This window comes from Ranitomeya imitator, chromosome 8, assembly GCF_032444005.1.
Source record: "Ranitomeya imitator isolate aRanImi1 chromosome 8, aRanImi1.pri, whole genome shotgun sequence".
Taxonomy (NCBI): domain Eukaryota; kingdom Metazoa; phylum Chordata; class Amphibia; order Anura; family Dendrobatidae; genus Ranitomeya; species Ranitomeya imitator.
Window position 1 is genome coordinate 178,043,981 of NC_091289.1, and position 24,142 is coordinate 178,068,122.

Consider the following 24,142-nt stretch of genomic DNA (forward strand, 5'->3'; position numbering starts at 1 on the left):
AGGAGGAGACAATTACCTGGGGAAGGGGTGTGCAGTGGCACATACACAGACATTCCAGTGATCAGTGCACGAGGGAAACCGGATTGTGCAGAGTGAGAAGGCAGGCAGCCATAATGGTATTGTTATCTATTAAAGATATTTATCTGTAGGAGGCTTTGGAGCCTTCTATTATAAAGACAATGCACCGCTATAATAATAGGTTAAGAAATTCATCAGGAGAGGATTTAGAACCTCTTAAAAAATGCAGAAAATAGTGTTCAAGGGTAAATATCAACTTTAAGGCCGGCGTCACACTTGTGAGAGCAATGCATAAACTCACGCGAGTCTCTTGCCTCAATACCCGGCACTGCCGCTGGCATTCGGGACCGGAGCATTCAGCTGCATAAAAATACATGCAGCCGCACACTCCGGTCTCGAGTGCCGGGTATTGAGGCGAGAGACTAGCGAGAGTTTCTTGCGTTGCTCTCGCAAGTGTGACCCCGGCCAAAAGTAAAGGTTCACACTGGATGAACCAAGGGGAGACGCTGGCTGCACGACTGCTCGTGAATGTGGCCTGTGTCTTGGCCGACAAGTAGTGATGAGCGAGCGTGCTTGGATAAGGTGTTATTCAGCATGCTCGGGTGCTAACCGATTGACTTTTGGGTGCTCAAATACTTTGTAGAGAAAGACATGGACAGCACATCCAAAATTCATACACCAATCCAAAGCCACGAGGCAAAATTTACCATCCTGATCAGACTGTATGATGCCCGCTGCCATGTCTTAGTGGATCCCTAGCCTTTTCCTAACCTTATTGGTGTGGCGCCATGCACCAACCATAGGGAAAGACCTTTCCGGAGCGCAGCTGGGAGAAAAGAGCCAGGAACCGATTTTGACTGCGGTAATAATCCAAGATACATTTATTTTGTAACGCTGAAACATTTCAGAGTAGAACAATAAGACTATGTTCACATGCAACATTTTTGCAGCATGTTTCTTTTTGCTGCATTTTTTATGCAAATTAAAAGCTGCTATTTAAAGAACCAGTAAAAGCAATGAGATGTAACAAATCTCGCGTACACGCTTGTTTTATTTTCCCCAACTGAATTTGAGAACTGCAGCGTTTTTTAAATCTGCAGCACGTCAATTATTTTAGCAATTTTCTACCTTTTTTTTCCACGATAGACAGCAATGAGAAAGTGGGAAAAAAAAACACTGCAAAAAATGCAATGGCATTCTTTGCAAAGTTTTTGATGTGCTTTTTGGTGAATAAAGCTAGCTTTATCAAACTTATACTCTAGACATAACTCTCATTTAATCTGCACCCAAAAAACAATAAAATTACCACAAATGCAGCAAAATTAGCATGTTGAAAACAGCATTTTTACTGTCAAGAAAGAAGGTTTTGGCTGCGGAAAAAAATGCTGTGTGTGAACATAGCCTAATGCAACAAGTGACCAATTCAAGCCGTCTATTGTTCATAAAGCAGGAATCTGATGCTTCCTTTTAAGAGGAAATTTGTGCTTCTCAATTGAAAAATTTGGGCTCATTCTGTGATTTCTTGAAAAACAGTCCGAGGCTTTCCTAGCAACAGGACTGACGTGAGCAACGCCAGTCTTCATGAATCGGAGGCCTAAAAGTTTAAATTTCTAAAAAAGTTTAATTTCTAAAATATTGAAAAGGTTTCATAAACTTGAAAGAGGTGATAATTGGAGAAAAAAGCACTATTAAAAAGAGAAGCCTTTTTGATAGCGAATCTTAACATGAGATTTTCATGGGGGATTAAATTATGGAAAATATTTTATGTTTATTTTTTAAAATGTTTGGTCGGGAAAGCTGTGGCCAATCCTTGTATTTCGGGAAGACATTGGACCAAATTGCATGGACTTGTGAATGAGCCCTAGAGGCCATCGTAGTGATGTAACATCATTGTGGCATTGCATCTACAAATGGTTAGACATGTATTATCAGATTATGCTAAGACTAAGGGGACATTTATTTACTTATATTATATTATTATTACTTATTATTATATTATATTTAGACAATAAATTGCCTAAAAAAATTATTTGTAGAATTGAGTAAAACAAAATATTCCAAGCACGGTAGAAAGCAAATAATAAATGAGGGAGCTTCATCCTGTTTAATCAGGACTTGCACTTCCGAGAACCATGGAAGCCTATGAGTACTTAGAGATTTAGTATAGATCATTCTGAACGTATCGTTTGCTTTGGGCTTCATTCAAACGACCACTGGCGGTCATATTGTCCTGGTTGAAACTAATCAGAAATGTTACTGTCTGATAACATATTCTATATTATACTTCTATGCTGAGAAATGTCTTCAGCAATACATATTGGTGCACTATCCCCAGATGTTACTTACTTATAAGTCCGCAGAACTTCGGAACACTTTAGAATTGTGTGAGTTCCGTGGAATAACTGTCAACATTACGGATTGTCCTGGCTCCGCTAAGACCTTTGGGCATTAGGGCAGTGCTCAGGGGTTCAAGGCCACAGAGGGCTTATAGCCCAAGTCAAATGTAATAGGGTAGTTGGGCTCAGGATGAGTTTTTCAGCTGCAAATCCATGACAAAATCTGTATGAATAACTTGTAGTAAAAATCCACCTCAAAAACTCTCTGAAAAAGTAAAAATCCCTGGTGAATTTACTTGCAGAAAATCTCTGCAGCAGTTTAAATTTGTTAATATGTCATCTACATGGTTGTGGATTTTGGCTGCCAAATTTTTCACAGAAAATCCATTGTTCTGCTGCCTCCCTCAATGAAGCTGGAAGCATCCTCGAGGCTATTATTTAACGAGAATGCATTCCTGACTAATTCTGCTATTCCATTTAAATTCCTGTAAGGGGCATCACACAATATCCTTCAGGAACTGACCAATCCATAATTATTAGTTGTTATTTTACAATACGTATTTTTGTGGCTCATAGCAGCAGTACAACATGAACAGTAAAGACACGACAGAAGCACGGAGGTTCAAGTCTTCAGGATTTATGAAGCTTTTTCTATTTTCTTCAGGTTCAGGTGAATGCCGTTCACAGAACGTAAGACGAGTTGAGGGATCAACTTTGGCTCGTTGTCGGGGTCCAGACTCAGCTCAAATCTTGGTAACGTGAGTGCGATGGCAACTTTCATCTCATTCATAGCGAAGTTCTGTCCTATGCAGTTCCTGGGGGAGAGAATATAAAGGTTTTGGTCTTAATTGACAATTTTTACCCTGTTATCTTATATTTTGTACTCATTGTGTAGAATAATAATAAAAATAAGAACTTTGATTGTGGCAGGTAAATGCCACTGATGCCAAATCTACAGGCTTTATATATGAACACCCAAAACATGCCATACAATAGTGTATATTGTGAGTGGGTACAAGCTGAGATGACTGTTTTATATAGGCTACCTGAGACAGAAAACGAGACAAACGGCTAGGCCCGGCAACTATCAATTAAATGACATGCTGTATTATAAATTGTGTTAACAGTCAGTTCTTCTTACTAGTGTCAAGCTCCAATTTCTATGCACAACTCTCACAGGTAACCACAAAGCTCTGTGTTTGATCCTTGACGTGTATCCGTCAAGCTGTGTTCCTCAACCAAGATATGTAACTGCTAACATCTGTGCCTAAAATCTGATCTATAATCTCCAATATTCTGTGCCTCATATTGAATAAAAGCCTCTTCTAATTAAACATTATGCAAGTCATTGTGCCGTCCATAAGTGAGATTGTAGCCAAGTTTTGTTTTCAATTCTGATGTTCTTTGCTTCAGATCTGATGTGTAACCACCAAGCTTTGTGCCTCAACTCTGATGTGTAACTACCAAGCTCTGCACCTCAACTCTGATGTGTAACCACAAGCTCTGTGCATCAACTCTGATGTGTAACCACCAAGCTCTGTGCCTCAACTCTGTTGTGTAATGGCCAAGCTCTGAGGCTCCACTCAGATGTGTAACTGCCAAGCTCTGTGCCTCAACTCTGATGTGTAACCACCAAGCTCTGCACCTCAACTCTGATGTGTAACCAACAAGCTCTCTGCCTCAACTCTGATGTGTAACCGCCAAGCTCTGTGCCTCAACTCTGATGTGTAATGGCCAAGCTCTGCACCTTAACTCTAATGTGTAACCAACAAGCTCTCTGCCTCAACTCTGATGTGTAATTGCCAAGATGTGTGCCTCAACTCTGATGTGTATCCACCAAGCTCTGTGCCTCGACTCTGATATGTATCCACCAAGCTCTGTGCCTCAACTCTGATGTGTAACCACCAAGCTCTGTGCCTCAACTCTGATATGTATCCACCAAGTTCTGTGCCTCAACTCTAATGTGTAACTGCCAAGCTCTGCACCTCAAGTCTAATGTGTAACGCCAAAGCTATGTGCCTCAACTCTGATATGTATCCACCAAGCTCTGTGCCTCAACTCTAATGTGTAACCACCAAGCTCTGTACCTCAACTCTAATGTGTAACCACCAAGCTCTGTACCTCAACTCTGATGTGTAACCACCAAGCTCTGCGCCTCAACTCTGATGTGTAACTGCTGTGCTGTAATGCCTTGCATTGAATAAAAACCTCTCATTGAACTTTATATGAGTTTTAGTATGATGTCAATGAAGGGAGTCCATTTTTAAAATTTTCAAGATGTCTTACCTTGACCCAGCTGAGAATGGAACATACGCATGTGAATGTCTCTTTGATGAATTCTCGGGTGAAAACCTCAGTGGATCAAAATCCTAAAATCATAAAACAGACGACTCATAAATTGGGTTGTGAAAATGTATTGCTTCATTGTACAACATAATAGAGTTCATTCACAATATACAGTATATGAAGGACAATGTTAACTTAAAATTATACATGAAAGGCAGAGAAAACATAATATTATGATATAATTATATGATTGCCGACTATGTGGCCAATCAAGCGCAAGTCGAATTGTTCATACATTTAGGGAAAGTGGTAATTGTTCATCCATAATCAGTACGTTTAAGATCTATCTATGTATCTAGGCTTCACTTACCTCAGGATTATCCCACATGCTGGGTGATCTGTTCATGCAAAACATACTCAGAAGTACAACAGTACCTGTAACATCAAAGTATAAAGAATGAAGTTATAACATATAGTTTTAAGATAATATACCGTAATACAACATGCTAAAACTTATCATTCCTTCAACATCAATTACTCCAAAATTGTGTGTGTGTATGTGTGACCCTAGTCACTATTCACGGACAGGCCGTGAGGCAGAAGAGTCAGACGTTCTGGGGTTAATACCAAGAGAGTACACAGATAACCAAGGGAAAAGATGGAGGCGTAAGTCAGGTCACAGTCCAGGGTCAATAACAAGAGATAGCAAATCAAAAGCCGAAGGAAAGGACAAAGGGGTAGTGAGAACACGGTCCAAAGGGTCAGGAAGCATAAGATCAGAACTCAGAGCAACAGAAACAGGCTAACATCCACCAAGAAGCACAAACATCTTCTGGCAGGGATCAGGGGCAGACAGCTCAGTTATGTGACAACCTGTAGAAAGTCCCGCACGTCCCAGTCACAGATTGGGCAGCAGAGCTGTCAATCAAGGCCCCAGCAGACCAGCAAGCCAATCACAGTATTGGACAGCCAAGCTGCCAATCAAGACACAGCCAGCTAAGCAAGACAGTTTCAATAGAACAGCATAGCAATCATTCACTGAGCGGAGGAATTGTGACATTATATATATATATATATATATATATATATATATATATATATATATATACACACATAATCGAAATTTAACACAGTTGGTTATTTGCTATTTGCAGAGGGTGTAGGACCCCTGACAATTAGCTGATTGCAGTTTTATTTTGTGTTGTTATTTTTTAAATTTTTTAAATACTTCAGATTTAAAAAAAATGTGACTGACCTTTGGGCAAGCTCCGCCCATCAAAAAATGCGATTGGTTCTTTCAGCTCACGAGCTACTCCTGGTACCGGAGGGTACTCTCCTTTATACACATAGTGGTGTATGGCAACTTACTCAAGTCTTCCCTGGCAACATAAAACAACAATAATAAAATCAATAATAGTACAATGTTTACACTGTCAAATATTTTAAAAAAGGGCGACTCCCACGAGGAGCTTCTCACTGACTTTATTGGGAGAAAGACAGTGACAGAAATAAGACTTGTAAAATCTGTGATCATGAAGACTTACTAGAACAAAGGAAGACAATTGTTATTAAGTACACTCCATCCCACACACAGTATGATGCCCTCACTGTGCTCTCCACCCCACGCACAGTGTGCTGTCCCTACAATGCACTCCACCATTAAAATTAACGTCCCACTGAATCAAGGTACGGATATTAGTCCCAAAAACATAGTTATGGAGCCTATGGGAGGCCTGCCAGGGATAGGGCACTGCACTGTACACCATGAGTCCAGAAGTCTTCCGGATGATGTCGATTTATGTATGACGAATGTACTGAGCCTCTGTATTGCAAATGTGAAATTTACAAAGTTTTGCACCAGAATCCGAAACCATCAACTATTGCTTTATCTTCCGTTTCCTTGGCTTCATTTTTTCAGCACAGAGTATGCCACAAATGACACCATCCAGTCACAAGGAAACAGTATTGCTGATGTCACCCACCATATCTACATTCATGTGCCAACCACAGAAGCGCAAGAAAACATGCATGGCCACCAACGGCGACAAGGATCCAACCCTTGCCGATTGTACTTGATATTGTGCGTTGCAATAGGCCACCATACAGTGTTTCCCCTTAGCCTGGGATAGCTGTTAACAGCAACGTACAGGTCCCATTTATCTGCACAGTATAGACGGATTAGGTGTGTCGTGTTACTGCATTTGTTCTTTTGCATGAATTAGTTAGCTCTAATTACACTGCACTCATGTTCTCACCCACAATACAATATTCTGTCTAATTCTTGGCTTAGTGTTACCAGTATTCATTACACCCATTACCATGGTAGATAAGTAAAAGCTTACATAAAACATTAGACATGGGGAGTGGCAATCACTCCAGAATTTCTTCTGAAACCAAGCCTTGTTCTGTTGGAAAGTCCAGTGAAACCCAGGCTTCATCTTCTTCACATAGTAACATAGTTAGTAAGGCCGAAAAAAGACATTTGTCCATCCAGTTCAGCCTATATTCCATCATAATAAATTCCCAGATCTACGTCCTTCTACAGAACCTAATAATTGTATGATACAATATTGTTCTGCTCCAGGAAGACATCCAGGCCTCTCTTGAACCCCTCGACTGAGTTCGCCATCACCACCTCCTCAGGCAAGCAATTCCAGATTCTCACTGCCCTAACAGTAAAGAATCCTCTTCTATGTTACACACAAAGTAACATAGTAACATAGTTAGTAAGGCCGAAAAAAGACATTTGTCCATCCAGTTCAGCCTATATTCCATCATAATAAATCCCCAGATCTACGTCCTTCTACAGAACCTAATAATTGTATGATACAATATTGTTCTGCTCCAGGAAGACATCCAGGCCTCTCTTGAACCCCTCGACTGAGTTCGCCATCATAGTAACATAGCGTACTAAGATTTCTTGTTGCTTAATTGAATCTTTCATGCCCTTCACATACTGCAGTTTTCCAATGCCAGGAGAAGCAAAATGACCCCAGAACACCAAAACCCCCACCATGCTTTCCTGTAGGCATGACTGAGCCTCCATCATGCTTCACTATAGAGAGACAATTCTTTTCAGCATATGCTTAATTTTTGCTCCTCTAGAAATACCACTGATCCATATGCCTGAAAAGTAGTTTTGTTTCATAGACCCACAGAACAAAATCCCTAAACTCCTCTGGCTTATTTTCATTGTTTTGAGCATATTGAAGCCAACTCTTTTTGTGCTTTTGGTTCAGTAGAGGTGACGTCTTGGGGTTTGGCTTGGAGGCCTCCAACATTTAGTATGCACCTTACTGTGCAAACTCAAACCTCAGTGCCTGCTACCACCAAATCCTGCTGCAGGTTTTTGACTGTGACCCGATGGATTTTGACTAGTTACCTACTCAGAAATCTGGTGTCAGCTTCTTCCTGTCATGTCCAGGTTGTGTAGCAAATGTTCCTTTCATATTGAATTTGTGAACCATGTTTCCAGTTGTATCTCATGCAACATTCAGCTCCTTTTTGTAACCTTTTTCTTGTTTGTACAAAGCAATAATCTCTTCACTTTTTGGACCACTCTCTTGATAAGAATTATAGCATTTTTTTTGCCTCCTTTGTTACCTTTTTGGGGCAATAGTACTTTGTAGGATTGCAAAAATTTGGCAGTTTTTACTGTGTAGTGGGCACAAATGGGGAATTATATCTGTATTGGGAATGAAAGGGGACATTATTTCTTTTCAATCCAAATAATTACTTGTAAGGGAGTACAGCTGTGGGCATTATCGTCATGTGGGGTTACACTGGGTCTAAAGTCAGGACTGCTAGTTGTACAGGAATGTAAGGACTATGAGTGTCCGATTTTATTGGCCAGTGTACATAAGTGCACCCTTAGCCTTGCCACAATTATAGTGGTAATAATAATAATAATAATAATCTTTATTTATATAGCGCCAACATATTCCGCAGCGCTTTACAGTTTAACAGTTTCAAACACAACAGTCATAGGTAACAATGTTAACAATACAGTAATAAAGCAAAATAAGACAAAATAAGACGACCCTGCTCGTGAGAGCTTACAATCTACAATGAGGTGGGGGAGATACAAAGCACAGGTGTGTATTTACAATGATGTATTTACAATGATGGTCCAGCCATCTTCATAGAGTGGGGGGTAGATGGAGATACTGAATGGGCTACACACACACACAAACATAAAATGACTTTGATTAGGGAACGTGATAGGCCGCTCTGAACAGATGAGTTTTGAGCGAGCGCCTAAAACTATGCAGGTTGTGGATGGTCCTAATATCTTGGGGTAGAGCATTCCAGAGGATTGGCGCAGCACGGGAGAAGTCTTGGAGTCGGGAGTGGTACCACGGCTTAGTGCTCTTTTTGCTGCCCAGTCATGGGCTTGGATCTGTTGATTCCACCACAAAAAAAACAATACATAGTATTATATATTGAATGTTCTTACCACTCGACTGTGGTCCGATCTCCAAGAACCTCTCTGATTTAGCCATACAGTATAATGTCCAGGAGACGCCACTGGCTGTTGTATCGTGTCCTTCAAACATGAACGTGTCCACCTCTGCCCGCAGATCTTCATCAGATAGACCCTGACCATTTTCATCCTGATAAAGAAAGACACTCATAAAGAAAGACACTCATCTCTATTAATGAAAATGTTGAGATAATATAGAGATTGTTCTGGATATGACTTTTTCCAGATACATCTCCCCTCTTGACCAGGAAGGACAAAGGAGCTCCACTTCCTTCCACCCATGAGCATAGAACTGTCTACGTATCCGTCAGATAATGCTAGAGGCTATCTTCTTTCATTTGCATAATTTAAAGGGACAATGAAATCTCTATAACAGGGTGTCCGACCCAACTATGTTGAAAAGGATTTATTGGACCTTCTCAGGCTCCAAGTACAAGCTTGGTTTAATTTTATGTCATAAATTAGTATTAAAGTAATAATAAAATAATATTCAGCCAAGGATCTGGGTCTCAAAATAAAATATGCAACATGACCCCCACTCACTTATTATGTGGCATTATAGAACTGATAACTTCTTAACTAGAAATGTAGCAGAGGGGCCCTGGGGCCCTTTAAGACACCATGTCCTGAGTGCAACTGCTACCTCTGCTTCTTCCCTCGATAAATAGTAAATTATATGTGGAGCATTTCAGTACCTTGGCACACAAAAGAATGTCTAGAAAATCCAAATGTCTCTTCTGCTTGATCATCTCAACCTCTGTCTCCTGTTTTAGAGATTCCTTCCTCAGTTTGATTACTCTCTCTGTATGAAACCAGAAAAAGCAAATTAGTGGGGTGCAATCATAATGGACACCAAACTAGTTTCACTGTCCTCCTCTATGGCTTATTTGGAACGTCCAGGAGGCTCCCGGAGTAAGGGGAGATTTCCTGGAAAAGTCAACGAGTCTCCCTGACCTTGCAAACCTGGATAGAACCTCCTATCAACCAGCTATTCTCAAAGGTATTTTCATTTTAGGGAGGACGGGAATGTGAAGAGATGGAACGTGGAGGTGTATGGACTCTAGAAAAATGTCCGCACTCATTCTTTGTGACTTCCAGTTGTTGAGTAGTTGAATCATGACAGCGTGCAATGTGCACACTGTCACGCTTCCCCTGTGTACCCAACATAAGTGGAAGATCACGCAACCTCAACTATGTGATTTGCATAGTTGCATTCATGTTCCCACTAGATTCTAATCCCCTTCTCTCGATTTTGCTTCTCTCATCACATCCATTCTAATTAGATTTATTCCCAAATTTTACAAAGTTTCTGGTGTTTGCAATAAACCAATGAAACAAAAACAATGTAAATTGTTCAACACAACTAATCTAACAACTACAAGTGGTGTCTACAAATTCAGCACAAAATGTCACTTTTACTGACTCCTGCAGTTTCACAAATATTCATCCCCTTCATGACAAGTGTCTTGCTTACTAAGTAGAGCCCTTCTGGCTGTTATGTCATAACATGGAACCTTAACCCATTACTTATGGTCAATGGCTCCCAGAATCTTCTATTTTTTGGCTTCTGTGCTGCATTCAACTTCTTTATATCCTATCAAAGATTTTCTATGAAGTTCAAGTCATGTGACTGTGACAGCCACTGCAGAATCTTCCAGGACTTCTTCTGAAACCAAGCTTTGGTGGACCTTGAGGTATGGTTGGGTTCATTGTTCTCTTGGAAGGTCCAATGACACCTAAGATTCATCTTCTTCACAGAAGACATGACATTTTCTTAAAGGATTTCCTGTTACTTGATTGAATCTTTCTTGCCCTCCACACACTGCAGATTTCCAGTGCTAGAAGAAGAAAAATGACTCCAGAACACCACGAGCCCCCACCATGCTTCATTATACACATCACTGAACCACTGCCATTCTTCACTGTAGACATCATCAAGCCACCACCATGCTTTATTGTAGGCATCACTGAGTCACTGCTATGCTTCACTGTAGGCATCACTGAGCTGCAGCCAAGTTCCACTGTAAGCATAATGAGCCACCATCAAGTTCCACTATAGGTATCACTGTGTCACTGTTATGCTTCACTGTACGCATCACCGAGCTACCACCATGCTTAACTATAGGAATCACTAGGCCCCTCCCTACTTCACTTTAAGCATCATTAAGCCTCCACCATTCTACACCGTAGACATCATGGAGCCCCCGCCATGCTTTCCTGTAGGCATCATTGGGCCCACCATGCTTCACTGTAGGCATCACCAAACTGCCACCATGTTTTACTATAGACATCATCAAACAACCACCATGCTTAAAAGTAGAGATCACTGAGCATTGACCTTGCTTCGCTGTAGGCAAAAGGTTCTTTTCAGGGTATGCTTCATTTTTCCTCCTCCAAAAATACCACTGACCCATTGGCCTGAAAAGTTACAGTGTTGTTTCATTGCTCCACAGAACAAAATCCCTAAACTCGTGACTTATTTCTATGGTTTTGAGCATATTGGAGCAGACTCTTCCTGTGCTTTTGCGTCAGTAGAGGTGATGTCTTGGAGTTCTGGCATGGAGATATTCAGCATTTCATGCACTTTACTGTACAAACTGAAACTTCAATGCCTGATGCCACCAAATCTCACTGCAGGTCTTTGGCTGTGACGCAAGGGTTTTTGATCATTTACTACCTCTGGAGGCAGCCAGTGACAACCTCCTCTTCCCATCACGTCAAGGTTCTCTAACAGACGTTCCTTAAATCTTGAATGTGTAAATCACATTTCCAGCTGTATCTCTAGGAATATTAAGTGCCTTTGTAATTTTTGAAACCTTTTCTTTGTTTGGACAAGGTGATAATCTCTTAACTTTTTGGACCACTTTCTTGACAAGAATTATACAAACTTGAAGCCATTATCCACGAGGAATAGGCTAGGATTCCTGAGGAACACTGCCAGAAGATGGTGTCTGCCTGGTATCTGGTTTCTGCCTATACATCACATTTGCAGCAGGTGATAACAGCCAGAGAGGCCCTACTAAGTACTAAAGAAACTGGTCTTGAGGAAGTTTAATAATTTGAAGACTGTGCAATTTAAAATTCTTCTTGTTTGGTTGGTTTATTGCAAACAGCTGAAAGAATATAACATTTTCCTATAAAACCTGCGGTAATTTGCAAATGGGATGAATAATTTTGCTTGCAAGTGTAGAATGTAGAACTTTTTTAAGTTAACATTTTGTTTTCTAAAAAGAAACTTGTGAATAATTTATGATCTCTTCTGACCTGTGTGTTCATGTTTTGTTTTCACTGCTCTCCGGAAGCGGAATCCATGTGGGCTCAGGTAGTAAATAAAGTCATTATGATATGGAAAGCAGCGGAATCGGTGATCCACCAGGTAGGAGAGCTCATACACGGCTTTGATGTAGTCATTTTCACTGCAAAAAGAAGAAAGGTCCTCTGGCTAAGAGAATCCTTTTGCCACCAGGTAGCAAATTGGATTGAACCAACCAAGTTTTGGGCACCTTGACTGCAAGGATCCCATGGCAGCTAAATTATATACTTCTACTATATGCACATCCTTGATAATCTGTGTAGTTTTAGGCATGATTTTTTTAAAACAATCAACCTGTTATTCTGGCAGTTGCTCTCGTAACTGAAGGCGCATTTCATGATGGTGTCCAAGGTCATGAGACTGACATGATGAAAAAGCTCCACTGGTTCCTTTTTGGGGGCCAGCTTCTCCCATTTGTCCTAAACAAGATTCATTGCAATCAGAAAATAGCTCAACATACAGTGGGGAAAATAAGTATTTGATGCACTGTCAATTTTGAAGATTTTCCCACCTATATACAATGGAGAGGTCTGTAACTTTTGTCGTAGGTACACTTCACCTGTGAGAGACAAAATCTAAAAATAAAATCTAGACAATCACATTGTATGTGTCACGATCCATGTTTGGATCTGTGGCAGATCTGGTTTCCTTCAGATTAAAACTTTTTTTCCTTTCAGGTCATTGGGGGTTAATGCAGCCGGTGGCCGCTGGTGTAATTGCATTGCAGCTTGTTCTGCTGATGTGGGTGGTGACCACTCCCACCTTCCTTTAAAAGGTCACCTGGTGCATCAGCTGACTGTTGGTTATACAGGTCCTTTGGATACCAACCTTGCTGGAATAGGAGCTTGCTGAGTGCTGTTGTTCTACAGCTGAATACTTATTCCTGGTGCCTTACTCTGCTGTGCGGTGCATTGCAGCAGACAAAGCTAAGTGTGGTGTTATTGTTTCTTTGTCCCTTTGTGGTTTGTAACTTTCCCAGTGTTGTATTAGTGCAGCGGTGGGACCAGTGCTCTCACCTGCCAGTTCCCTATATAGGGATTAGAGCAGGGCTAGTGAGGGACTAGGTATCCTGGTCGGCAATGGGTTGAAAGAACCTGTATAGGGACGATAGCAAGATCAGGGCACAGCCTCAGGTGAGTGCAGGAGGTGCCCATTCCCCGTTCCATACCGACAGGGCCCACCGTTGTTAAAGTGTCCCCGGTGTACCCTTGTGTGTTTCGCCGTTTTGTGACCGACCACCTGCCAGGTCGTGTCACACCAGGACAGTCACATCGTGACAGCATGATTTTTAAATAATTAAATTGCATTTTATTGCATGAAATAAGTATTTTATCACCTACGAACCAACAAGAATTATGGCTTTAACAGACCTATTAGTGTTTCTTTAAGAATCCCTTCTACTCTGCACTCATTACCTGTATTAATTGCACCTGTTTGAACTTGTTACCTGTATAAAAGACACCTGTCCACACACTCACCTCTCCACCATGGCCAAGACCAGAGAGCTGTCTAATGACACCAGGGACAAAATTGTAGACCTGCACAAGGCTGGGATGGGCTACAGGACAATAGGCAAGCAGTTGGGTGAGAAGGCAACAACTGTTGGTGCAATTATTAGAAAATGGAATAAACACAAGATGACTGTGATCCTTCCTCGGTTTGGGGCTCCATGCAAGATCTTGCCTCGTAGGGTAAGGATGATTCTGAAGAATCAGCCCAGAACTAAATGGGGGGACCTGTTCAATAGCCTGAAGAGATCTGGGACTACAGTCTCAAACATTATCGTTAGTACCACACCCCAACTCGCCCATGCTGGCAAATGTCCAGGTTCTTTTGAACTTCACCAATGCCCTTTGGATGATTCAGAGGAAGTATGGGAGAAGGTTGTGTGATTAGATGAAACCAAACTAGAACATTTTGGTATCAACTCCACTCGCCGTATTTGGAGGAAGAAGAAGTTTGAGTACAACCCTAAGAACATTGTCCCAACTGTCAAGCTCGGTGGGGAAAACATCATACTTTGGAGGTACTTTTCTGCAAAGGGGACAGGACAACTGCATCATATTGAAGGGATGATGGGTGGGGTCATGTATTGCGAGAATTTGCCAAACAACCTCCTTCGCTCAGTAAGAGCATTGGAGATGGGTTGTGGCTGGGTCTTCCAGCAAGACAACAACCCAAAACACACAGCCAGGGGAACTAAGGAGTGGCTTCATAAGAAGAATTTCAAGGTCCTGGAGTGTCCTAGCCAGTCTCCAGACCTGAACCCAATAGGAAATCTTTCGAGGGAGCTGAAACTCAATGTTGCCCAGAGACAACCTCGAAACCTAAAAGATCTGGATAAGATCTGTATGGAGGAGTGGGCCAAAATCCCTACTGCAGTGTGTGCAAACTTGGTCAAGAACTACAGGAAATGTCTGACCTCTGTAATTGCAAATAAAGGTTTCTGGTCCAAATATGAAGTTCTGTTTTTCTATTGTATCAAATACTTATTCCATGAAATAAAATGGAAATTAATTATGTGAAAATCATACAATCTGATTTTATGGATTTTATTCTTAAATTCTGTCTCTCATAGTTGAAATGCACCTACAATAAAAATTACAGACCTCTCCATTCTTTGTAGGTGGGAAAATGTGCAAAATTGGCAGTGTATCAAATATTTAATTTGCCCACTGTAGATTGATGTTCTCCTATGTCTTCTAGTTACTGTTTTACATTAGAGAAGGTTTCTGGATCTTGACATTTCTCCTTACCAGCATGACATTAACACTTTTGGATGTCACTCTGACATACGGCTTCAGGACATCATAATGGAATCCCGGTGTCAACAGTTTCCGGTGCTGGAACCATTTCTGCCCTGACAGCACCAGCAAACCTTTCCCTGAATGATATGAAGGCCAAAGACAGGTCAACGTAGAGGACACATAGGAGGACTATAGCAGGTCTTACTAGAGGGAGGAGCATGCATAATAATTGCATAAAATAGTCTTAAAATGTAAAGCTTAAAAAGATGTAAAAAATAGCCACAGTTATCCTTCACATATATGTAACTATGTATGGACTTTCTTAGCATATATGAGAGAAAAATGTTTAATAGTGCAGACCATCCTTACAATTCAGGTCATGTGACGTACCTATCCATGGGGTTATGAAGTAATAGGCAAAGTTGTCCTTTGGATCTATAAAGAAATGATATGTGGGTTAATGCATTTATTTAACATAGCGACTTGTATTAATTAACATAAAATAGAGGTACTAGGGTTTGCCTGGATCAACAGAGAATCACAGTTACATGGAAGAAGCATGAAAGATACAAAATGAATAAAATGCAAACGAGAAAATAAGAATATCTACAGTATAAAACAGCAATGTTCCTCACCTTGCCTGGACAGAATGGCTTTTACATAGTTTGGATGATAGACAACGAGGGAAGCAAAGAAATTTCCAAGCCATATGGGAAAGCCATAGTCAAACTGTTTAGCATATTTATTCACCACGTCCAAATCTTTTCCATCTTGTTTAAACTGTTAAGAAGAAGAAAGATCTCAACTAAAACCTATGATGGTCCGACAACTGCTCAGAGTAGAAGGTCCAACTAGATTTTTACATTTCAAGGCAGTTTTCAAGCATCGTCTGCATTTTTTTTAACTCTAGTAACCCCAATCTTGTAGGGTCTCAAAAAGAAGGCATTACTATTATATGGGGGCTGAAATATGGAAAATAGTACTGAAGAGGGTCTCTAAAGGGGACGTTACTATTATATGGGTTGGATGACACAATTACTGTGCAAGGGCTTAAGGGGTTGGATACCGTGTATTGAGCACAAAAGGGGCTTTAGAACAATGTAGGGGCACAAAGAAGGCTCTTAGATGTGCCTGTGAAGCACTCAACAAAGCACTATTACTGTTTTGGGGAGCAAAAGGACATCGTTACCATCTGGGGCACTTGGAATGAGAATTAAACCAATTCTACAATGACCAATCATGACTGGAAGAAGTTGTCATGATGGTCTGGGCTAAAAAATAAAAGCAGATGAGAAAATTGTTTACAATCGGAGAAGTTACACGTGAATCACTGCATGTATCTGTAGTATCTGTACTGAATCCTCTAAATACTAAGATATGGGGGCACCACAGGATATCCAACAAGGGATCCAACCCTGTCCTGAGAATATGAATACACAAGAAACAAAAAGAAAAAGCACAGGCCATACAAAATGGGGATCACCTGAACAACAGAAATATATACAAAAACACAGCTTTATTTGAAGTACAAAGGAAAAAACACACCATTAAAAACATTTAAAAACACACATAGAAGCTGGTGCCTAAAATAAGGCAAATGCCTGTAGACAGGTAAAGGGGGAAAAATATAATAGGGTATAAGGCTTAAATAAACAAGCAAATACTCCTAAGTGCACTATATGGACAGCATATTGCTCAAATGTCAAAGCATCAACGATAAATGCATTCTCATCACATAAAGCATAAGTAGCTATCCTATGGTAGAAATGTATACAGTACACTAAAGGAGCTAGAAAAGAGCTAAAAATGAAGCTCAGAAGCCTAAGGTAGTGCAACACCCCTGATGAAGCCACCGTAGTGGCGACACGCGTCGGGTACTTGCTCTTTCTATGCCTGTCAGCACTGTTGGGTTATTACACCCGCTGTTTGTTTGGGGTAATGATTTATGTGCAGGACTTTCTAGCCCTGCATGTAGGTGGTGCACTCACTCAGGGTGCTTTATTTCGGCAATACATTGACATGTCCTAGCTTTAGGGAATGTAGTGCCATTATGCTTGTTCTACTCTACATCATTGGAAGTATAGGACTGTGAGAGAACTCTATTTTCATGCCTATATACACCTGAGTGATTTCATAGTGTGTGCACTACCTTAGGCTTCTGAGCTTCATTTTTAGCTCTTTTCTAGCTCCTTTAGTGTACTGTATACATTTCTACCATAGGATAGCTACTTATGCTTTATGTGATGAGAATGCATTTATCGTTGATGCTTTGACATTTGAGCAATATGCTGTCCATATAGTGCACTTAGGAGTATTTGCTTGTTTATTTAAGCCTTATACCCTATTATATTTTTCCCCCTTTACCTGTCTACAGGCATTTGCCTTATTTTAGGCACCAGTTTCTATGTGTGTTTTTAAATGTTTTTAATGGTGTGTTTTTTCCTGTGTTGTACTTCAAATAAAGCTGTGTTTTTGTATATATTTCTGTTGTTCAGGTGATCCCCATTTTGTATGGCCTGTGCTTTTTCTTTTTGTTTCATCTGTACTGTATCCACTAATGTGATCTACTGCGCTCTTGCATAGATCTGGCATAAATTACTACATGGTCATTGTGTAGTTTGCTCCATTTTTTCGCGGGTCAGGAGGTGCCCATGAAAGGATGAAACAAGAAATACATTAAATACTTAATATCTATTGATTGTACTAATGTGAATTACCCTAATTGCAAAGTTTGAAATTCGGAGTATGACGTAATATATACATGGTGGTAATATTGGTTATTTATACTCGTTTATATTCAGTCAGTACGGTAATATTATGACATCATGGTGTAGTCATCATGGTGCGGGGATATTATTTCCCCTTGAGTGGTTGTATTATTGGTAATTTTATTCTTGCTTTACTAGAAATAGGTTTTGCTCAGTTAAAGCAATTGGATAATATCTTCAGGAATAATTATTGGTGATTGTATTTTATGTAGTGGTAAATTATCAAACATAGAATGTTATCTTATTGTCCAAACTTTATTATGTTAGCCACCGTTGACTGTAGATTGTGTGTATGTATATATATACAGTATATATGTATATATACACACATATGCTCAGACTGGCTGGTGGGGGAGCAGGTGATTCCTCTGGTGGCCCCTCTGAAGGCATGCTGTTGAGCAGTGCTAACACAACACTAGCTTCAATGTTTACAGAGAAAGGCGTCATCCAATCATTCGTTAAACAGACTATCCAGTTTAGCATCATATTAAAGAATAAGTAGATTTGTGAACAATGGTCAGGGTTTTTTTTTCATGTAGCTGAACAGTGGCCTTCTAAATTGCCACCCCTGTCCAAAACTGTATGTATACACAGGTGCTTCTCACAAAATTACAATATAATCAAAAACTTAATTTATTTCTGTTCTTCAATACAAAAAGTGAAACTCACATTATACAGAGTCATTGCAAACAGAGTGATCTATTTCAAGTGTTTCTGTTAATGTTGATGATTATGGCTTACAGCCAATGAAAACCCAAAAGTCATTATTTCAGAAAATTAGAATACTTTATAACACCAGCAACACTTTTTCTGCCACACTTTTTCATTCCACTCAACTTTCCATTAATATGCTTGGATACAGCACTGTGTGAACAGCCGGCTTCTTTAGCAATGAGGATCACCCTCCTTGTGGCGTGTGTCAATGACTGCCTTCTGGACATCTGTCAAGCCAGGAGTCTTCCCCATGATTGTGGAGCTACTGAAACAGACTAAGGGACTTCTTTAAACACTTAGGAAGACTTTGCAGGTGTCTTTTGTTAATTATTCTAATTTACTGAGATCATGACTTTTGGGTTTTCATTGGCTGTAAGCCATAATCATCAACATTAACAGAAATAAACACGTGAAATAGATCACTCTGTTTGTAATGACTCTATAGAATATATGAGATTCACTTTTTGTATTGAAGAACTTAAATAAATTACGATAACTTTTTGAGGATATTCTAATTTTGTGAGAAGCATGTATATATATAGAACGATCATTCACTATGGCTGACAAGATCTATTTAGAAAAAGTGTTCAGTATGATCCGTTGAGTTCAGCAACTCATTTCTCACTGTGCTGTTCATGGACAGTGAATGATCCATCGAAACACAGATTGCCCATGCTCAAAGTATAGCCAACTTTGATGCCCTCTGTCAGAAAAAGTTAAAAAGAAAGCCCCCACGTAATGTTTAACACTGCAGTTGCTGCAGGTCTTGATTCCGTCTTAGTAATGAGATATTTATTTTGAATTACAAAATAATTAATAATGAAACATAACTTTGGGAATGATAAACAAATAGCACGTACACTTCATAGAATCATTATCAGCAGGATGAGAACTATGGAACCAGATAAAACTGAGGCAGAACTGGCACAAAGGGCATAAATATCTGTGAAGTTTGTTCGCTGTCTGCTCCTCTTTGTCCCATTTTTCTATACTATACATAGTGAGCAGCTTTTTTATGGTATGAAAGGTGAAGGTGAATCTCACCAGTCATGTGGCCTCCTGTTTATCCACAAGTCCAACAACGGGACATTCCATAGTAATTGCACAGTTCCACCAGATACGTACGGTATATCTAGTTGACACCTGGTAAATTGGGCAACACGGAAATACTACCATTATGTTCTGGGGTTCGGGAGGAATACCCATGGATTCTGCAATAAGTAATAACTTTAAAAGGATTTACGGTGACGCTCCGGGCCCTGATATTCTTCTCTTCCCGGAAACAGCCCAATGAAGCTAAGATCCTAAAGTTTAGAAACTGTTAGCAGAGATCCATTTTAATGCTTTCTAAAAATGCAGATTTTTCATTTATTTTAATTACCCTAAATATGCACTCGCCAAGTTTATACGGTTGGAAATGGATAATTCTCTGGTTGGAGCTACTCCACATTTTACGAAAAATGCCCCTCTTTATGTCTTCACCACATGCTCCAAACTTGATTTCCCACCTTCCAGGGACTCCATGACACAAGAAACCTTCTAAAATCAATGGTTTTGTGAGCAATTTGACAACTTTTCTGGGATGTCCTCTTTTTTTTCAAGGAAATTTGGCAAGCATGCCTTAATATGGTTAGGATCTGGTTACAGTCACAAAACAAGGTTGACAGCCATCACTCACTTGTAAGGATTGGAGAGACTGGTGGTGCACCCCTGATTAGTATGGCACATTGACTTAATTAGGATAGTATACTCAGAGATTTGCTTGAAATCCAGAAATCAAAGGCAAGCGAGGAAACAAAATCTGCACTGGTGGGCAGCACGGTGGCTCAGTTGTTAGCACTGCAGCGATGGAGTCCTGGGTTCAAACCCCACCAAGGACAACATCTGCAAGGAGTTTGTATGTTCTCCCCGTGTTTGCCTGGGTTCTCCGGTTTCCTCCAACATTCCAAAGATAAGGAATTTAGATTGTGAGCCCCATCGGGGACAGTGATGATAATGTGTGCGGTAAGCTCTGCGGAGTATGTTAGCGCTATATAAAAATAAAGATTATTATTATTAGAAATGTTTTTCTTCATTTATTATAGAAGTTTCTGTTCATTCACTTTCCAGGCAGAGACTTTATATATATAAAACAAGCAGGGATTTACAGGGAGAGAAATGGGAAGCGCAGACTTCTGAGTGTAGCAGTTAGTTTCCAAAGGTGTGTACTCAGTGTATACTCAGTGTGAATCCACTCACCTTTTTGGTGTCTTGAGATACTGCGTATAGATCCAATCCATGGATCACTCCTTTCCTATTTCCTTTCAGTTTGCTGCAGAGATCTGGGAACTGATGAGCGCTCTGAACAGTGCTTTCATAGGCGATAACACTTTGTAAATGTTTTTCATTGGAAAGATCTGTTTGTCAGACACACCCAGATACTCAGATATGCAGCATTTTGCACTCTGAGGAATCTAACAAAATTCATATACCAAATAAATTTTATACACAAGTTTTTTCACACAAGGGAAAAAAATTTTTTTTTAAATTTCACACACACATAAATTTTTCACTAAAAGAATTTTTCTTTTCTATAAACACTATAAATATAAGGCTATGTTCACAAATAGCGTCCTGTCCCTGCGGGTTCTCCCGCAGCGGATTTGATAAATCTGCAGGGCAAACCCGCTGCGGTTATCCCTGCAGATTTATCACGTTTTGTCCTGCGGGTTCCGCTGCGGGATTTTACCCCTACTATTGATGCTGCATATGCAGCAATATGCAGCATCAATAGTAGTGTTAAAAATAATAAAATAATTATATACTCACCCTCTGATGTCCCGATCTCCTCGGCGCTACAGGCGGCGGTCCGGTTCCAAAGATGCTGTGCGAGAAGGACCTTCGTGACGTCACGGTCATGTGACTGCGACGTCACTGCAGGTCCTGGTCGCACAGCAACTCTGACCGGACGGCCGCGTGCAGCGCTGAGACTTCAGAGGGTGAGTATAGCATTATTTTTTATTTTAATTCTTTTTTTTTTATACAAATATGGTTCCCGGGGCCTGGAGGAGAGTCTCCTCTCCTCCACCCCAGGCACCACCCGCACATTATCCGCTTACTTCCCGCATGGTGGGCACAGCCCCATGCGGGAAGTAAGCGGATCAATGCATTCCTATGGGTGCAGAATTGCTGCAATTCTGCACAAAGAAGTGACATGCTGCGGGTTGTAAAACGCTGCGTTCCCGCGCGGTTTTTCCCGCAGCATGTGCACAGCGGATTGCGGTTTCCATAGGGTTTACAGGTTACTGTAAACGCTATGGAAACTGCTGCGGACCCGCAGCTGCAAAATCGCCGCGGTTCCGCGGTAAAAACCGCAAAGTGTGAACATGGCCTAATTATACTATACATAGTAAAGTGTGATTTCATACTAAAACATAAAATCCAACAAACATGTACATTGTAAGGCTAGTTTCACACTAGCGTTTACCTGATCTGCGGCGGGCTGCGGACTTCCTCTGTGAAGCCCTGCCCTCGGCCGCACCTCCGCTGCTAGCTCCGCCTACATCTGCATGCGGCCCGCATGCAGCCTGCATACCTATATTTAACATTAGGTACGCAGGTCATGCGGCTCTATGCGGATTGTGCCGCATGCGTCGTTTTGACGATGTGGAAAAAAAAATGCTACAGGCTGCGTCTACGCTGGTCGCCGACGACGAATGCGGCACCATCCGCATACAGCCGCACGACCTGCGTACCTAATGTTAAATATAGGTATGCAGTCCGCATGTGGGCCGCATGCAGATGTAGGCGGAGTTAGCGGCAGAGGTGCGGACGAGGGCGGGGCTTCACAGAGGAAGTCCGCAGCCCGCCGCAGATCAGGGAAACGCGAATGTGAAACCGGCCTAACAAAACCACTTCCTAGCACGTTTTAGTGCTAATTTTTTTATTTTTATGAGATACTTCTAGATCAAGAACATTTTTTTTTCTTTATTAACGTCTGCGGGAAAAGTGATATCCCAGTCATTCCTGTTTAATGCCACAATAAATTCTTGAGCTTCTACTTCAGTGCCTTTCCAGAATATAATTAAGTCGTCAATGAAGCGACGGTAATATAATGTATTACAGTAAGGTAGTTTGGCATTTGGAAATAGTCACAATATGAAAGAAGGAAGTGTTTTTTTGGTTTTTTTTTGTTCTAATGTATATGTTTGTAGGATTTTACGTTATAGTATGAAATCACACTTTACTATGTTAAACAACATAACATAATTTTTTATATATAGTATAGTTATATTTATAGTGTTTATAGAAAAGAAAAAAATTATTTTAGTGAAAAATTTGTGTGTAAAAAAATTTTTTGTGTGATTTTTTTTTTACTTTTTTTTTTCTTGTGTGAAAAAACTTTTGTATAAAATTTATTTGGCATATGAATTTTATTAGATTCCTCAGAGAGCAAAATCCTGCATATCTGGGTATCTGGGTGTGTCTAACAAACAGATCTTTCAGCCCCCACCCAAGTTGACATGCGGGGATATCTGCTATAAAATGTGTTCAGATAGATCTGTTTATATGCATGACATTATACCTGAGGAAGACTCCAAGAAGTCGAAACCGGTTGTATTTTAGTTTGAAATAAAAATCATCCTTGAATCAGAACATCAAGTTCTATCACCATCCTTCAGGAGCGCATATTGCTGGGAAAAAAAACACTTACAACATGCAGAGACTTTAAAAACCGTGAAAAGTAAAATGCAAATTATATGAAAAAGTTTGATAAAGTATCATTAGGGTTAACCAACTTTTCGGAAAAAAAGAACAAAACATAACATCACTTACAGTGGAAAATTAAAATGCAAATTCCATGAGAAAGTTGCATAAATTAACTGAAAAAAAATATATATATAACAGCATTTACCTCGTGGACATTGCCATACAGCCAGTGACGTTTAGGACCTGGGAAAGAGCTAAATACCCTCTGCAGCTTCTTCTTTCTCAGGAAGAGACTGATGACTTTGTAGACCAGGTACAGGACACACAGGTAGGCTGCCCAGTGCAGGAGCTCAGCGAGGCGCAGGGAGGAGAGTCCTGGCAGCGTGGAAGAAGCCATGTCTGGATTTAGGTCTGTGTTATACAACCAGGGACATATATTGGTGACAGGAGGAGCTACAGTCTCACAAATCTAAAGGCCAAAGAATAGAGGAGGACTAACACCTGAGGAAGGTGTGTGCACCGGCTGATATACACAAACACACTAGTAATCATTACATCAAGCAAGGAAACTGGATTGTGCAAAAGAAGAAAGAAAAATGCGTAAAAGCTATTTCTATCCAGGGACTTTGGCGTTTTGTATCAGAGAAAAAGCTGCACTATTAGGCTATGTGCACACGTTGCGGATTAGCCTCTGGAATTTTTTGTGCGGATTCTGCTTCTCTTGGCAGAAAATGCAGGTGCGGATTTGATGCGTGTTTTATGCGGATTTTGTGTGGATTTTCTGCAGA

The 24,142-nt window shown here is 40.5% G+C and overlaps 1 long non-coding RNA gene and 1 pseudogene across 1 annotated transcript; one reads left to right on the forward strand and one right to left on the reverse strand.

Annotated features, from left to right (window-relative positions):
• The first annotated feature begins 8 nt into the window (after nt 1-8).
• LOC138648327 (uncharacterized) lies at nt 9-3,814 on the forward strand. The gene is made up of 3 exons (XR_011315094.1): nt 9-116; nt 3,019-3,112; nt 3,768-3,814. It is a non-coding gene; the product is annotated as an uncharacterized lncRNA (long non-coding RNA).
• LOC138648326 (cytochrome P450 4B1-like) lies at nt 2,883-23,792 on the reverse strand (annotated as a pseudogene).
• Between the last annotated feature and the right edge of the window lie 350 nt (nt 23,793-24,142).